Genomic DNA, 6,121 nt, shown 5'->3' with positions numbered 1-6,121 from the left:
TATTATAAGCCCAGCCATAGTTTCTATTTTTTCTCGTATGACATCATTCAATTTTGACACACATTGTTGGCTTACTTTCACTTGCCATCTTATTGACCAGAAGAGTGACATTGTAGCGAAGGTTTTATAGAACCGGAATATGTTCTGGTCTGTGGACCTGGCTGTGTTAGATGCTGTCAATTCTCATGGACCATTTCCACATACCACAGTTCAAGTCATTTTAAGCATAGGTTGTTGAAACATAGTTAATAGCCACATACATTTCTTGTTAGACTCCACACTGGTCCTCCAAAGCTGTAGCCTGTCATCCAGCTCTTCTCCTTGTCTTCCCACTCAGAGCATGCCTGTGCATCAGGCAATGAACTACACAATTCAGTGAGTACAGCCATGAACACACAGTTAGAAAACTTCAGTTTCCCAAGATGCTTCACTCTCCAATTTCCTTGGCCTGTGCCTGGGGAATCAGGGGATAAGAGAAGTTGTAGAAAGAGACCCTACCAGGATCACTGGTTACCTAAGTGTCCCCATATTTGGCCCCAATGACAGCTCTGGAATGAGAAGTCTGTAGTACACCCACTCAAGGTTCTTAAAAGGAGGCTCAGCCTGGCAGATCCCAAGTCACATGCACAGTGCCTGCTCTAGTGGTTTTCAAAGTAAATCATGTCTTCAGACAAGTGTCACACATGATTGATGAACCTGGGAAGTGAAAGGCGAAGAGGCAATGAATGATAAGTTGAATACACTAGACAGAACCCTGATTTTTTTTAAATCTAATGACTTCATGTAGAATCTGTCCTGGCTGTAAAGGATCTTGAATAAACTCAGGGCCAAATTCTGAGTCATTCATGGGTCTTTTGTTCTCAAATATGGAGGGAAAGATAGCATAGAGATACATGACTCGTATCCCCTGCCTGACCTTACTGTGATTGGTGGGTGACAGTGGACAGCAGTGGCTGGAACTGCTGTACACATGCACACAGACCAGACTGATAGCATTTGCTGTGGGAGAGCTAGGAAGCCCGCTTGTTTTTGTTAGAGTTTTGTTGACTGCCTGCACGCATGCAAATAAGCAAGAACAAGATGAAAAGCTGAAGAATGTAGAGATGGAAAAAGCCAGTAGACTGGAGTCAAAGACTGGGCCCCGGAAACCCAGACATTTAGTGTGGTCTCTAGTAATACTGCCCAGATCACCAAGGTAAAAGTTATGGCTAGTCATAGCAGCACCAGAAACTTGTGTCTCTGAGAAGCCTTAGGAGGTCTTGGGAAAATATGAGCACAGTCCAGCTCTGACCAGATAGATGGTGAGGGTTACCTAGTATGACAATTGCTCAGATTTCAGAAAACAAAGTGGGCAGAGACACCAGAACAGTTCAAGAAAGGTGTAATGCTTGCCCTTCATTATGGTTAGCAGCAAATCCCTAGCACAGCCAACTGTGGGAGGGTGAACCCATGTTCTTTCAGTTATTGAGCCAAGTGCATCCAGACCAAGAAGTGGACTGGTAAGGTACCTAAGGGGCTGCCTTTCTTCAAATCTAGACTCTGCAGCAAATAACATCACTGAAGGTAGTGAGGGCAATTGGCACATATATAACATCAGAATCAGGTCACTGTCTTTTCCCTTTTTCCCGAGCCTCCAGTTTCTAGGGAGAATGTTCTTTGTACTGCCCTGTATGAGGAATATACTTCTGTGTATGTTTTTATCCTTAAAACAAACTTGGGAAAAGAAAGTTGGATTAGGTTCACATCCTTATGTGGTATGTATTTCTTAGAACAAGAAGAAATGGCCTCTTCTGCCATGCTTTCTGGTTTCTGCCCTCTAGGGGTAAAGGGAAGCACTCATACTAGGACCATTGCAGTTGTATAAGTATGAAGGACTCAGGCTGGTTGATCTGCATGGTTGAGAAGAAATAAGAAATAGCATATGCCTTTGGTGCAAGCTCAGTTGGGAACTTCCAAGAAGACTAAGATTTGAGGACGTCCTTTGCTTATCTGCATGTATCTACCTGGTACTCTCCCTTCTCCTAAAACATTAACTGGGGACAACTTCTCCCCTGTAGACCAGGGAACCTTAGCCCTGTCATTGTGCTTGCATGCCAATTCATGTTTCCACATTCCACAGCTCGTTCTCCTGATTTCACATTAATACAGAGTTTCTGGCCTCCTGAGGCATCAGTAGAACTTTCTCTCTAAATATCTCTAGCCTGACTTCATAGGTTTATCTCCCATGAGTCTTGGTTATTACTTTCTTGGCTTTCTTAGATGGAAGAGTTCAAATGTGTCTCTCACAAAACACTATTCTTACTCCCTTGAGGATATCAACTGGACTCATCTCTACCCTTGTCTTATCCAGTAAAGCATCTTAGAGCAGTGCTCATCATCATCTCTAGCCTAGGACTCCCTCCCTCCCTCAGGCACTAGCCAGTGAGTCCAGGAGTCTTGAGTGAGACACCCAGAACTGGACTCCAGTGTGACTAGACTCTAGATGCCCAGCTAGGGTAGTCAGCATCACCCCTTAGGTCTCCTTTCATCTAGGTTCAAATTGTATAGGTATGAGTATGGGTACACACACAGAAGACTGTGCCCAGCCAGCCTCTTGAGTGAACAGGAAGAGTTAAGGCAGCGGCCCCTGGTGACTCGCCCACTTTCTCATTCCCTGTGATAATCTGGAGATGCAGGCGAGGCAAAGCGGTCTGGTACAATGCTTATTTTTTTTCCAGATTCCAAGACTGAATTAATTGTGTACACCTCAAGGAATGTGTAGAGGAAACAATAGGCAGGCTTCCTTTAAAGTCATCTTATTAAGGGAAACGCGTCCTGGCTTCTCTCTCGAAGGGAACCCCATTCTGCCTTATCAAACACGAGGTGCAGGCAAGATGCAACAGGTCCCTTCCACAGAGCTGTGTTCTTACATGCTTCCCATACCCTGTAGGCTTTGAAATCAGTGTTCAAAGTGGACTTCCTGAATTCATGAAAACCCACAGGTCTGTAATCCATCCCTAATGGAAGTCAAACATGACACGAGCAAGATGAAACACAGTGGCCTCCCCCTCTGTTCACAGTGGGTGTCTGCGGATAATAAATATTTTATTTTACTACAAAAACAAATAACTAAACATACCCCCTGTGTTTGTTCTGAACTCGACAGTAGCTTTTGTGAGTTTACGGTATTTCAAAGCCAAGCGAGGAAACCACACTGTCGTGTCGGTAACAGGGTGCGCGAGCTCAAAAGGAAACCAAATCTCTTTCATTCCCTACAAACCGCGTATTACAGGGATGCCAGCCAGTGCCCTCTGCCGAGGGACTTGGCACTTTCTTTGAATTTTCGTCTAGAGGTGTAGAAGGGCCACCACACAAACAGGTGAGGAGCACAAGGGTGAGCATCGGCCATCTCCTGACCTGATGATTCTGACTGGCTCTCATAGGTAGCCTGCAGGAGAACCTGGGCTTGCTTAGGCTTTATTGACTAACCTGGCACTCCCAAGCCCTCATGTTAAGGTCATCAGAATGCCCAGCCTGGGGTCCTCTGGTCTTTGAGGGTAGAGAAGAATAAAGAAAAACTGAAATCCAACTTTCATGAAACTTACCCCATTCCGTAGTCAATACCAGCTCATGAGACTCTCAAAAAATGACTCCATTGATTGGCTTCAAGAAAGTGCTTTGAACATGTCCCTGACTAAATCATGTAGGTAGTTGAGTGACTCAGTGGAGGCAACCAGACATTTGTCTATTATGTCACCAAGTTCACTGATGATTGTCAGGCCAAGATGGCAAATGATGCTGATGAGTCTTCTGGAAGACTGTTTGACTTTCCGATTTCTCGTTGGTCATGTTGCTATGTGGCAGGTCTTAGTGAAAAGTCTGATGTGACCTGGTGTGGACAGAAAGCCAGTTGCTCGGGAGCTTAGTATGGCAGTGGACTCTTGGCACTTAGTCCTGCCACTTAGACTTGACTTTATTTTGCCATGTGCTCCCCAGCCTGGTTTTCAGAAACTATGCAATGCCTGCATGCTTTGAGAAGGGCTTCCCTGTTCATGATGGGACTTTCTTGGAAGGAAGGCTTAATGTCTTGGATGATGGATGGCATCTCACTCTACCAGGGCTTTTGGATTAGGTCAGTGAATGCTGAGCCATGCCAATTGTCCATGCTACTGTGGATGGACTCCATACAACAAACTGATTGAAAGCCCAAGTAGGTCAAAAGCTTGACCAAACAGGAGGAGACCCCAGCAGAACCCTCAAGACTGAGTCTCAAAACACTATGAATGCTTTTCTGATCTCAGCTTCCACATATATGCACATTGAACTTACCAGCCTCCATGATTTTGAGATCCATTTCTGTGGGATATGGAAATAGATTTTCATCCATGTCTGTCTGTCTGTCTGTTATCTATCTATCTATCTATCTATCTATCTATCTATCTATCTATCTATCTGTAATGCTTGATTTTCATGTTCAGTAAGAACCTTACTTGGTAAGGAATTGTCCTGATTTCCTTAATTGATGTGGGAAGACCCACCCCAAATGTGGGTGGAACTTTCTGGTAGCAGCCCACATAAGGAGCATGCAGAATGACAACTTTTGCTTGCTTGGGTTTCTGCCTTGCCTCCTTGGTCTTCCCCTTAGGTGATGAGATAATTTACCCTATTGTTGTAGCTAATGATTCCATAGATGATCTCTGAACTAGAGCTATCTAAGCTTCCATCATCGACGAAGGACCATCAGCTCTCAAGAAACTCTACAAGAACCCTCTAAATTTTCAATGCCAGTTTTAGGAAGTACATTAGTCCAATCCCACAAACTGAACAACTATGGAGATATCAACCTCTCCAGTGTGAGACAGTCACCAAGGGGCTACTCAGACTGCTGAGTTACCCAACAGCAAGGACTGGGAAACCAATAGGTGGAGAGAGAGAGAGAGAGAGAGAGAGAGAGAGAGAGAGAGAGACAGAGATAGACAGAATTTTATTTCTTTTCCCTGAAAACTCTGACCTAATCCAACCGCATGTCCAAATATGCTGCTATCCAGTGAGAAAAGCAGGATAACTTGTCTTTAGGGTGAATTGGACCTACTGGACCCAAACATCTGAGAGCCCAAGAAAACACAGCACATTTCAACTCAGCAGAATTCCATGTATTCATGTGACACCTGCCATTATCACAGATAAGGCATGGGGGGTAGTATTTCTGATTATTTTCAGTCAGCTACCATCAATACTGATGACTTTCTGACTCACCATCTTTTTAAAATTCTCATCACAGGAAAATAAGAATGTTCCTATCGAGTGAGAGGAAGGGCACACAAACTGTTGTGTTTTGTCACTCTGGTTCCCCCAGGGCCCAACTTCAGACCTGGCAGCAAATGCCTTGCCTTCTCTGTCTCTTGTCATCTTTTCTGTCTCATCCTAATTCAGTGTGGCTGGACATCAGGGTGAGAAAATGGGGATGATGCTAAAGATCTTCCCACCATCCTGCTCAACACTTCTTGCTCTCTGTTCCTTGGATACAGCCCACTGAAGAAAGAGGAAGGTCATTAAAGGTATTATCAAGGTGTTTACCAACCCCGAATGCCTTTGACAGGCTATTTCTCCGGGAAGATTATCTCTTCTTCTTCCACGTTAGAGTTGCTTGTCTCTCCTCTCTCTGTCCTCCATTTTGGCCACCAATCTCTCACCTTGTTCCTCTGGGTCTAAGAGTGGTAATGGGTCTTTTTGGGACCCATGACACTGTCTCTTGTGGTTTCTAGTTACCTCTGCATGCACCCCTGTAATTACATCCTTTGTGAATGAGCTCTCGTTGAGTTATTCTTTTGAGTGAGCCATCTGTTTTCTACGGGGACCTTGGCTAGCACCCATTGGGAATTGTTTTGTTTTTAATATGTGAGGATTTTTGTTTGTTTGTACATATGTATGACTAGGAAATGATTTGAGGTTGAGGCATTAACCACTGACCATCTAAATTCTGCCAGGAGGAAACTGGTGGTGGCCTAAATGAGCTGGGCAGGCTTCAGCAGGAAGCTGGAACTATGTACCCTGTGAATAAATTAATATCACTTATGCAGAGTACTGAGGGAGGGCAAGAGAGGTGAGGCCTGGCTTTTGACCTCCTAACTGCATGCATAAA

Source organism: Mus caroli, chromosome 7, assembly GCF_900094665.2.
Source record: "Mus caroli chromosome 7, CAROLI_EIJ_v1.1, whole genome shotgun sequence".
In the NCBI taxonomy this organism is placed as follows: Eukaryota; Metazoa; Chordata; class Mammalia; order Rodentia; family Muridae; genus Mus; species Mus caroli.
Note: the sequence above shows the minus strand (reverse complement) of the source record.